Here is a 12,787-nt window from a genome sequence, read left to right on the forward strand (position 1 = left end):
TCTGAGAAAACTTGGCACCCCTTTCTCTAGAGCATAAAGGGCAGCAGAGACGAGGACATGTGAGTTTTCCTGTAGGTGATCAGGAAAGGTTGGGCAGAAGCAGAGGACGCTGGCAAGTTAATAGTGAGCGGTTCCAAACACTGAAGGGCACCGTGCAAAGCTTCCTCATAATCCTTTAGCATTTTCTGCTGTGAGAGTAAAACAAAAAAACAAAAAAAAAAAACTGATAAATGTTGCTCTTCAGATAGTGACAAAAGAAATTTGTAACTTTGGAAATCCGACATGAAAGGGTGGCGGATTCAAAGAGAACGCAGGAAATCCTTTGGAAGAAGCAGCTCAGAGCAGAAAGGCAATTAGACTTCTTACTCTGTTTTAATCCCATCAGTCCTCCAATATGGCATTTCTCCAAGGAAGGGCGACAAAGAACAATGACAGCGCCACCAGCCCTGAAAGCAGCATCCAACGCTGCAGCCATTGTCTTTCCCCGCTGAATCTCACACTGGAATGGGTGCCGAGCTGATATGTAACTTCAGCTAATGTACGGCAAATAACACAAATCAAGAAGACGCCCTTCTCATAAAACCCAAGGAAACGGAGAAAATAGCGCTTGGCTCTGGAGCAGAGTAGAAGCTGCCTAGTCTGCAGCAAGTTATAAGGGAACTTAAATGCAGAAATCGAGGGCGGGGACGGAGGAAGCTGAGCCTGCCCGCCGGCTCACTATAGCGCCCAGAGGGCAGTATAACTAAGGACTGGAACCAGAAGTGTTCTAACAGGAAACCGAGAAGCAAGGTGGGGTGGTCAGTTTCCACTCTCGTGGGTCAGCCTGGCTACGCTATGGTCCACAGTCAATCAATCAAAAGCTAATCTAGGTGTGGTGATGAAGGCATTTAGTCCATGTGATTAAAATCCACAATCAAAACGAGGGAAATTATCCTTGATAAACTGGCTGGGCCTGATCCAATCAGTGAAAAAGCCTTCCACACTAGGCCAGGACTCCTCTGAAGAAATTGCCTTCTAACAGCCTCTATCGTGCCTCAGAGTCCCAGTCTGCCCTGACAGCCATCTCTATGGCGTCCAGGCTGGCCTCATCAGCCCACAGTTGAATGTGCCCACTCTGTGCAATAAATCTCTTTCTGGGTCTCCTACTGGTTCTGTTTCTCTGGCTGAAGCCACTCGCTCTATCTTGCAGCCTCATTACTGGTCTTTACAAACAAAAGGCACGTTACCCAGCAGAATAATGTCAGCACTCGCATCCTCTGGCTCTCTGTTAGTGGAAAATGGTAACATCCCCAAGTGGAAATTAAAAGGAAATGCAGAGAAAACAATATGAGAAGTAACTAAGGTAACAGGAAGACTGGAGACTAGATTCTCACAATGAGAAGATGCCTACCAAGACGAGGGGCTAGTTACTGCTTCAAACAGCTCCATGTTCAATCTAAGACAACAATCAACCCAGTTATAGTAAACCTTTCATCAAGAAGGGGGAAAAATGAGCTTTGAAGCTGGTAAGTGGTGATACAAGGCTTTAATCCCACTGTTCCTGAGGGGAAGGCAGAGGCAGGCAAATCTCCGAGTTCCAGGAGGGCCAGGGCTATACAGAGAAACCCTGTCTCAAAAAACTAAAAGCAACAACAACAAAAACCGCTTTTGACTAGCGGCCAAGAACAAACTCTGGAGAGATAGCCCAATGTACTAATTTGGTGAGATGAAATCCAAAACCAGGAAACTAATATACAGAAAACAGTCCTGGTACTCTATTTTTACCAAGAACCCTGACTCTGAATATATACATTTATACAAACTGCATAGCTTCATATTTCCTATGCAGTCAAAGACAACCTTGAACGCCTGATCCTCTTGTTTATATCTTCCGAGTGGGCTACCTTGCCCAATTTATGCACTACTAGAGATTGAACCCCAGACCTTGCACATGATAGGCAAGCATCCTACTAACTGATCTAAAGCCCAAAGTTCCAAACACATTTTATAATAATGTATGCGCATGGATTCCAAAGTATGTCTTCATAAAAATTACTAAGCACTGCTCTAGGGACGTCTCAGGTTTTAATCCTCGTATATTCCAGGTCAGTTGATAGCAATAGTAAAGACTACACAGCACGTGTCCCTCAGGAAGACCCAAATCGAGCCTTGGCATCCACACAGAAGTCCGCAGGCACAGCTACTTCCCATGAAACACAGATGGAAAGCAGTTGCCATCCGTAACTCTTGAAGAAGCACAAGTTTCCCACTGCTTATCGGGGTGTAAGGTTCAAGAGGACTGTAAAATCAATATGGCGTCCATAGTATAGAACAGTGCGTAGCCGATTACAAGCATCAAGCTGACCATCAGGATGTAATTAGTAGAAAAGTCTAAGAGAGAACAGAGCATCCATCAATGTGCAAAAGAACTTGGGGGTGGCACACATACAAATTTCTAAGTAAGCCTGCATATTTATTTGTAAAGGCATTTGCAGGATGTGGGGAGGTCCACTGTGTTGGAAGGGGTGCTTCCTTTTCACTACATACCGGGCTTTAAGCAGCCAAGCAGGTAACATTCCTCTCTCCCTCCTCTGTTCTATACTAACTTGGAAATAAGATGGAACAGTATCTCAAGTCCCTAACGCCAGCTTTGCACTTCAAAGGTAATGCCTGAGATTGTGGCCTCAGCAGGAAGTAGCCTGTCTGTGTGGACAGATTCTTGCATTTAGTCAAGACTTATCTAGTCCTCAGACATGCTGACCAACACCTTCCTCCCACACACAGCCAGGGCCCTGGTGGTGCCAAAGGGGAAAGAGGGGAGGAGAGGGGTCATCCCTGATTTCTCTACTTCCCTCTCCGGTCACCAATCAGAAACCACTGAGCTGTGCAGAGAAGCAAGCCCAAGAATGCTTTGCTAGAGGGCCACCATGTGCGGGGAAGAAACACGCACTAGGCCTTCTTTACCTAGCAGGTGTATACACTCAAGTCAAAAAGCAAGGATTTAAAAACTGAAATTACAAACCTTCTAAAAAAGAAATCATTGCTCCAAGCACTGCAGTAGTGTGTATGTAAAACAGAGAGTAAAAGGACGGACTTTCCCAGGGAGTGAACTCGAGCGCCCCCTTCCCAAGCACTACAAGTGAAATGAATGAGGTCCCTCACAGCTTGACCTCGTGACAGTGGGGTCAGAACAAGAACATCAAGTTTTCACTGGCATCTGCTGCTACCCCATGACAACTCAGGAGTTCCGCCATTTTTATTTGTTGGTCTCTACTCAGCAGTTTCAACAATGAAGACCTCACAGGTATCGCAAATGACTTGCTCCGGTGAGTAAAACTATTATCAAAACAACTTACCATATGAGAACGGTAATTTATTTGCTAGTAAAAATATCTTTCTGGTGTTTTTATTTATTTCAAGGTTTTTTAATACTAAAGTTTACAAAATAAAAAAGCAATGTAGTTAATGAGACAGTTCGTACTTATTAGTGTTCTACCTCACAATTTCTCACTGGTAAGGAGCTGGATGTGTGTGCATCCGCAGTACTCTACAAAGTAATGGACTCTGGGTTTGGTTTGCTTTGGTTTGGTTTGGTTTAAGCTGGCACTTGTTAAAGAATTACAAAGAAACTGGGAAAGTATTCTGGAATGTAAGAAAATTTGGATCTGGGAAGGAACAGGGGGGACTGCAATTGCTTGTATTTAGTGTCGTCTAAATAGATATTTCCTGATTGAACATTATTTGTCTGCTGCTCATAGGAAACTCTGCTCAAACTGTGCTTTATAATCAAACTTCTCTACATATTTCCCCCACATTTTTCCCAAAAGAGGAATGCTGAAGCCCAGTAAGAGACCATCACAGAACACCCAAAGGGACATAGGGAGCAAGCAAGTTAAGAAGTCCCTATTACATCAGCTCCCCAAACCCTCATTGCTCTTCATAGCCATGATCCACAGACCCAGCATCACTGACAGATACCGTGTGGACAGAAAGCCCAGCTCTGTGAAGGACCAACACACACACACACACACACACACACACACACACACACACACACACACACACACCACGATATCACAGGCCCAGGAAAGTGTCACCAAATGAACAAATATAATGAATGAATAATCCTAGTAAAACGCAAGCCACAAGACAGTTCTGGACCAACCTACCTAACACTGAGACTCGAAGGTCCACTGTCATCACATCCTTACACAACTACAGTCCTTTGCATTCACAGATCATCTCATTGTCAGGAAATCACTAACAGAAACTAGAGAACACGAGCTTGAACAACCTAATTTATTCTACCTGCTTGAGCAAAGTAGCAATTGATGTCAAGATAACTATGGGCCATCTTCTAAGCACTTGAAGATCCTGTGAGGAAGGGCCCAGCTCTAAATACAAGTAACAGCAGAGCTGAAGGTGGAAACAGATGGGCCCATCTGCCTCTGAGCTGATGTAGTAACATCCTGACATACTGAGGATAACTCAAAGAAGCAAACAAGCCCATACTGCCTCAGCGAGATCACTTCCCATTGTAACCAACTCATTTATCCTGTCTGGTGTCTGCATAGGGCAGAGTGTCAGGTGTGAGGTTAGAAAGTGCACACCCACTCAGACTGATACGCATCGCTGAAGGATACCGTGGCTTCAAAAATGGGAGGGTTGTGTTTCTAGCACAAGTCTGAACTGGTAAGAAAAATCAGTGACTGCACCATGACATCTACCTGCAGAAACATGCCTGATATTTAAATTCTACTCTCTCCCAATCACTATACTGATCATTCTACCCAAGCTCTCATCCCATGTTCATCCACTTAAGTTACAAAACTGCCAGGAGATGAGGAATCTCTATGTTTCTATTTCTAACTCGAGGCTTAAGCCTCTGAGCAGGCTCCATGTTCCTGGATGGCACAGTATTACTCTCCCCTAAGCACGGGGCATTTGCTTAGTCAGGCAGGCACCTTCCTTAACTACTGGATCAGAGAAGCACAAATGCTATTACCCAATGGGCTGGAAGAGTGACAGGTGTCATGGAAGTATCACCAACCCAATAGAACCAAGCCTCCCACATCCTGCTCTTTATGGAGCAACATTCACTTGGCTTAAACATAAACTTTTGGCTTTAAAAGGAACACTCATAAATGCACAGAAGGTGAAAATAAAATGAACCACACATTTCCACCTACTAATACTCTGGAACTCTGATTTTATCTATAAACCATAGTTCATCCTGACACACTACTGTTTTACTACTGTGCATTCACTGCTCAAGGTGTTGAGTTTTAAAGAGGCACCTCTCACATCCTCACACTCTCTTATCCTTTCCCATCCCACCTATTCATCCCCTTCTGCTTTCATGCCAGAGGTTCCACACGAGGGAAGGGAGGTATTTTGTCTTTCTGACCCTAGTTTTTGTCTCTTAATATCATGACCTCTGTTTTCATCTATTTTCCTGAAAATGACATAACTCTAGTTCTTCCTTGTGGCTAAATGAAACTCCATTGTGTATACACAGCACATTTTTTCTTTATGCATTCATCTGTTGATGAAAATTTAATACTTCAGTACTTTTAGAACAAATCCAAGGCACTACCTCACCTGTAAACATGTTTAACACGCATCTCTGAGAGGCTTAGAGCATCACACTATGATCCTCCCATCAAGAAAACCATCAATAATTCCCTAGCAGAATGTCCTATCAGTCTATGTTAGAAATTTTCCCACTGTGTCAAATGTATTTTTTTCCTTCAGGTTATTTACTTAGGCTAGTGTGTGCCAACATGGGCAAACGGTCTATACCTTCAATCTGTAACATATCTTAAGATCAATCCTAAGAAGTGTGACACTATATCCACTCAAGATCTGTTTGCATTGGATGCTATTTTTAACAAAAAGGTCTTCACTGTTTTTCTATTGCTACCACAACATATTTCTTCCACAAAGATCAGATTCCTATATCTTACATCACCAGAAAAATTAATTCTTGGAAATAAACAAGAGGTAGGATGCAAGCCCCTCTGTAAAAATCCTCCAGACACGACTTTCATTTCTGGGGCAACATCCAACTGTGCTTCAATCCAATACTGAAAAAGTGTTATAAATTCTATTTATCTAAATTTATTTCTTACTAAAAAGAGACTGCTAGTGCAGCAAAAAAAAAAAAAAATGATATAGATTTCCTTGTAAAAGATTCCAGCGAGCCATAGATTTTAATTCACGTATTTTCCTAACAAAGACAGTATCTGACCAGCTACTGATTTTAAAAGAATCTAGCAAATTACAGTTATATATTCTCACGGAGCTAATAAAAATAAAACACAGTGGAGGAGAAAAAAAATCACAGTCCCACGGTCCATGGTTGGGCTAGTGAAAGGGAGAGTCAGCACAAAGTGAACCTAGTCTTCCTGGAAGGTCTACTCCTTTCCTAAGGATCTACTCTTTTTATGGTAGCTGCCAATCAATAATGAAACTAAAACACGTGGAAATCAGTATTTTAATGCTGGTCTGTACAACGCCAATAAAACCTTCACAGATAATCTGTAGAAAAAGAGGAAAAGCAAGAAGGGAACCAGGTCATTCAGAAAATAGAGAATCCACTCTTGAGCTGAGAACCTGGACATGGCCTACACATCTTCTGTGTTTGGTGCACGGTGGTCCCGGTTACTGAAGTTCCTTAAATTCTCACCACAGTGCCCTGAGTTTGCAAGAAACAAAAAGCTCCCACGTTCTTCATCCTCCACATCTGGACACTGTTTGAATTCCTGCCCACCCCTGCCACCCTGCAGCTGTCTGTCTTCCCTCCACTTCAACCACACGACGGCAAGACTTCTGCATTACCTTCCCAGATCTATCCACCGGAGACATATATGCTTATCTTCTGGAGAAGAAAGACTTTGATCTACCTCACACTGGACAATGGAAGCTCCTCAATTTCCATGAAGTCTGTATGGACCACACTCTGCAGCATCTCTCCCTTCCTAGCACATCAGGCACCACTCCATTTGAACTTTTATCACACTGCCTTCTGCTAATCTTTGGGTACAGTCCTCCTCAACAGGCAGGTTCAAATCCATATTGGCCACACTCCAGAAGCCCTTGATTATCTACGACCTTACTGGGTAAAGACATACCTACCAAGGAAAAGGATGTCTGTAAAATATGTTCACAATAAAACAAGAAAATCAACTTGGGATAAAGGACTAAAGGTCTTAAAGTATAAGGGCTAATTTCCTAAGAAAAGTGAGGCAGAAGCTTTAATAATTGCACGGCTCTTGCATTTTTAAGTATCAATCATTATCTACTTAATCACTAAACATGAGGCAAAGTATTCAAGTTCATATATTTTATATTTCAAATCATGTACAAGTGTGTTTTTATTTATGCATGTTGGATGTATTAAATCAACAGCTCTCAACCTTCCTAATGTTGTGACCCTTTAATACAGTTCCTTGTGTTGTGGTGACCCCCAACCAAAAAGTTATTTTCATTGTTACCTCATAACTGTAATTTTGATATTGTTATGTATTGTACTGTAAATACCTATGTTTTCCAATGGTCTTAGGTGACCCCTGTGTCGTTCAACCCACAAAGGGGTCACAACCCACAGGTTGAGAATTTCTGTATTAAATGATGATGTTCAAAGTTTTTAACACAAAATTGACTCAAACTATGGAAACCTTGGACAGTAAAACAAGTATGAAATCAGAATCCTTCTCTAAGGTGACAGCCGAGAATAGCCGTCACCAACATAGGGGACCTTTTCGGACAGACCTGACCAAAGGCTCCAACTGGAATCAGGTACCATTGCTAAGCCCCTGCTTTAAGCCGTTCATCTCAAAGAGACGATTCCTAATACATCCAGTGGTTTTACAGGTAAAGGAGATGATTCCTGACACATCCAGCGGTTTTACAGGTAGAGGAGATTTAATGTCTGAAATATTTAGTTCAGTTCTAGAACCCACCATGCACTTTTAAAAATACTGATTTATACTGAATTCTACTCAGAACAAAACAAAATCTGAGTCCTCATCTTCAAAACCTCGCAGGGAATGAGTCACAGTGAGATATGAACTTACTTACTTTCTTAGATATATACAGCCTAGTAAGACTATTTTGGGATACTGAAGCTCAACACTGTGAAAGGATGATATCAGGTCAGAATTTTTCTCCAATCTCTCCATACAAGAAGAAAGATGTGGCAGTCCAATTATAATGCCATAATGAGGATTAAAGTATTAATGACATAATGTCTGGGTTAAAGATAAACTTTCATTGGATATTATTTTCATATTCATATTCTGAATTACACTCTTATAAATTATTGAATCAATAAGCATTTAGGGGAAAGCCTTGTAACAGGTATATTGGCTTATTATTCTATGACCCTTTCAGAATTCATGCTGCTATGGGTTCTTGCCCTACTATTTTGCTTTCCTAACACAAGTCAGAGGTAAAGTTGACAAGACCCACCAAGCAGTGCACCTTGATCAACACTGTAATCCTCTTCAGGCAATGCAAGACACTCAGAGCTGCATCCTGAGAGGCTGCCCAAGTTCTTTGCATCCCCAATGACTGGCGTTCAGTTACTCAATTCCTATCCATACCACTACCCAGTTGCAGCATCTGAGAATGCACATGGTTTTCCTCACTACTCCTGCAGATGTTTCAACTTTTCGCCAAACCCTGTGAATCTCCACATCTTTTTTACTACACAATCCTCCTGGAGGTTCTACAGATCTGGGACTTCCTCCCTGAATGCCTGGCACATAGAACACTGGCAAACTTTAGGTGTTTGAGCCAAGATTCAGGTAACTGATTCCACAGTAGTGGAATGAATAAATTTAAACACCAAATGTTTATTAACACCAGTACACCACAGAATTCTTTTTGAGAACAGCTGGCTTAGCCAGTCTATAAAGAAACTAAAGGGGAGAATAGAATTTAGTATTTATTCAGGACTATGTGGTTTACATTTTCAGAATGTTTTAGCACCTGTAAGAACTGTGCAAGTGGTTTTGCAGATATGATTTGTAAGATGCAATCTTACTACTAAATTTTCTAGGAGCTTCAGATTTCATTAATTATAACCTGTGGGGGCCCAGAGAGACTCCCTAGTAAGGCCTTACTCAAGGTCACAAAGTCTGAGCTTGCTTTGTCCAGCAACTGCATAACAGGATGATTTGGCCAGGGGTGTGGTTACAAGGTGTTTTGAAGGGTCTACACTTGATAGTACTTTATACCTCAACCCTGAAAGGGGGAGGTGTTTTGCTCCTCCCCTTGCTGATGTATAAAAGCCCATCATGAATAAACTTGAGGCTGCTGAGTACTGACCCAGGTCCTCCCAAAGCTATCCTATGTCCCTGTCTTTCTCTCCACTTATGTTTATATTTCTTCCTATTATTTCTCAATTCCTCACTCCCTGCTTCAAAGGACCCTTCAATAGGTCAGGGCTGAACCCCAACACTGAACCCCCAAAATAACCCAGATATCTGAATTCACCACAGAAAACAATACAAAGAAATCATTTGATTTACACTATTATAATACTTTGCCAAATATATTAATGATGGGTGATGGTGCTCTGCATGCTGTGAATGTGTTGTTCCTATTGGTTGATAAATAAAATGCTGATTGGCCAGTAGCCAGGCAGGAAGTATAAGCAGGATAAACAGACAAGGAGAATTATGGGAAGAGGAAGGCTGAGTCAGGTGTCGCCAACCAGATACAGAAAAAGCAAGATGTGAAGGGAGAACTGAGAAAAGGTACCAAGCCATGTGGCTGAACATAAATAAGAATTATGGGATAATTTAAGTGTAAGAGCTAGTCAATAATAAGCCTGAGCTAATGACTGAGCAATTTTAATCAATATAAGCTTCTGAGTGATTATTTTATAAGTGGCTGTGGTATCTGTGGGGCTGGGCAAGACCAGAGAAAACTTCAGTTACATATTAAATTAGAATACTACATATTATAGATACCCAAACATACTTGATATTTTAGATCTATAGTGCATACTTTAATAATCAAAGTGTCTGTTGCAAGGAAAGGAATGGTTGTGAAGGGACAGCCACAAGGTCCCTTTTTTAAAATCACCTGCTTTCAACATCTGCACTCACTCTGCCTTCATAAACTCACTGTTGTCCCTGTACAGCCAAACTTTGAGGCTTTCTCTCTACTTACTCCTTCCTTTTCTCCTCCTCCTATTATTTAAAAAGTGACTGTTGCACTGTTTTCAAGAATGAACCCTCAGTTGTTTGGGTGGGCTAGCCTCAAGGAGCCCCATCAGTACAGAAATCTTAGGCAATGTGAGCCTGGCTGGGCTTGGCTGTACCCACAGAAGCATGAGATAACAATAAAATGGCTGGTGCTGAGGATGGGATGAGTGTTGGGATGAGTGACTCCATAGCAATGGTCAGTAGAATGGGAATTAGATATCAGAACATGTATGATCATCCACAGAATGCAGTCACCAAACCAGGCACAAGGAGTATTGTCAACTTGAAGAGTCAACCAGCTCATTGGTTTTTAAAATGCTATTATCTGGTGGTGATTTCTGTGCACCAAAGATAGACTTCCCAAAAAACGAAGGACGCTCTAAAAAGCTCAGTTAGCACTGAAAACTAACTTTCAGAAAGCTTCCAGCTTATCATATTTTTTGCTAATATAACAGGATGACTCAATTAGAATGCCTTATCAGGCACTAAATTTTATATAATTTAAATTAACAATATGGGTTTGCAGTTGTTGGTAACTTCTGTCTCCATATCTATGTCCTACACATGCCTTCCTTCTTCTGTTCTTATAGGGCATCAGATTGAACCCAGAACATCATACATGTGAAAGCACTCAATGAACTAGGTTCCCAGCCCCATAATCTGTTTCTTTATATTGAACTAAAATAAGCTAATACAATTTAAATTGTATAAAACCTGTCAACTTCACTGGATAATAACATTCATTATTTTCCCATGTGACAGTGAGTTGACCAAAGAAAACTTTTTTAACACTCTAATGAAATATACTAAAAAATCTATCACAAGAAACCCAAATTTTACTTTACACCCATATAATTTCAAAGGTTACATGAGATTTCCCATTGTAAATGAGAGAGAGAGAGAGAGAGAGAGAGAGAGAGAGAGAGAGAGAGAGAGAGAGAGAGATGCAACATTGCAAAGTTGAAGGCCAGACAAAACTAAACAGAGTAAGATCCCCAAGGAACATATCAGAGGGGAAAGCCAGTGCCATGCCAGCTCTGCCCAGGCTCCCCTGCAGGGACGGTAGCTCATTTACACTCCAGGAAGCTGGTCTCTAGCTTAGGTGAAGACAACCATCTATGATCAGAGGTCAGTGCCTGAGTTTGTCTCCTTGATTGATAGTGTTTACTCAGTAGACATCTTATTGTTCAGCTCTAAGCACTCTGCCCTGCATATGTCTATTTTTACATGTTAGCGTCACACAATTTCAAGTGTGTAAGTCAACAACTACCATTAATCACACAACTGCCTAGCCAACATCATCATCATTATCAATTTTGGAACATTTTGAATTACTCCCAAAAGAAACCCGTGTGCCTATCAGCAGATGGTCCCTATGACCCACTGGATCTTCGACAAGGCAACCACTCATCTGCTTGCTGCTGCCTCTATGGATTTGCTCACTCCAGAGAGTGCATATAAGCAGAATCATACAATGTGCGGCCCTCTCTCCATTCATTAGTTGATGACAGTTGAGTTATTGCCACTTTGATCTGTGATGAATGGTGCTGCTATGAGCATTCATACTCAAGGTTTTAGATGGCCACGCTTCTCATTTCTCCTCAATGTGTTAACTTAGCAGTAGGATGTCTGGGCTACATGCTCACTTGTTGAAGAAATGTCAAAGCAGTTTTCCAAAACGGCCACACCACTTTATTTCCCCATCAGCACCCTCCGTGAGGCTTACTGCAATTTCTCCACACCCTGTCAACACTGGCTACTGTCTGTCCTTTTCTTAGTGGTTATAAAACAGGATTTCTGTCTGAATTTGTTTTGTATTTCACTCACTTGCACTGTCCTCTTTATTCCTCATCGAGACTTTGAGAAAAGAGCCAACGCTCACTCTTCACAAGCCATCTGTGAACTGGAGAAGTGACAGACTCGGGGACAAAGCCATCAGCAGACTATGTACCCTCCAGAAAACATTCTTACACACGGCGCAACTACAAGGCCTCTCCTCATCCTAGAACACTATGTAGGCCAGCCCCTTCAGATCCTTCCAGCTGTGACTGTCTCAGATCATAAATTCCTACTGCTTCAAACTCTCTTCCCTAAGTCAATTTTCTCTTTGGCTTCAACATCAAAAGTTGCTGGGCTTCTTCCAAGTAGGAGGCTTTGGGCTCTAACCATAACAAGGATGTGGCCTCATTTCCCTCATGCAAGCTCAGGGCCAAACCTGAGATCCACCTTGAACAGCTGTAATGCCTCACACTGTGGTTTAACCAGACAAACCATCCATGTTCAACAGCTTTGGACTCCTGGAGGTGGCAATTGCATTTTTCATGTGTGCTACACTGGTAAGCAATCCTCATTCTCGGCTTTCTATTTGCTTTGCTTGTTTCTCTTTTACCTTCTTTTGCTCATCACGGAAATTCTGACCAGTGACAGTTTGCATCTTTCTAAGCTATGTCAAGTCTTTTCTGAAATAGTGAAGTAGTGAAGAAATAAACACACCGAGATGTTTTCAAGTAAGCATCAAAATAGCCCACAGCTGCAGACCCTTTAACTAGACATGCACTTTCCAAGACAAAGTATTCTCTAAGAATCAGAAA

General features: G+C 41.8%; 1 protein-coding gene across 3 annotated transcripts in view; it reads right to left on the reverse strand.

Annotated features, from left to right (window-relative positions):
- Positions 1 to 12,787, reverse strand: part of Stk39 (serine/threonine kinase 39) — a 273,209-nt gene that overhangs the window by 119,612 nt on the left and 140,810 nt on the right. The window lies entirely within an intron of this gene.

This window comes from Peromyscus leucopus, chromosome 4, assembly GCF_004664715.2.
Source record: "Peromyscus leucopus breed LL Stock chromosome 4, UCI_PerLeu_2.1, whole genome shotgun sequence".
Classification (NCBI taxonomy): Eukaryota; Metazoa; Chordata; class Mammalia; order Rodentia; family Cricetidae; genus Peromyscus; species Peromyscus leucopus.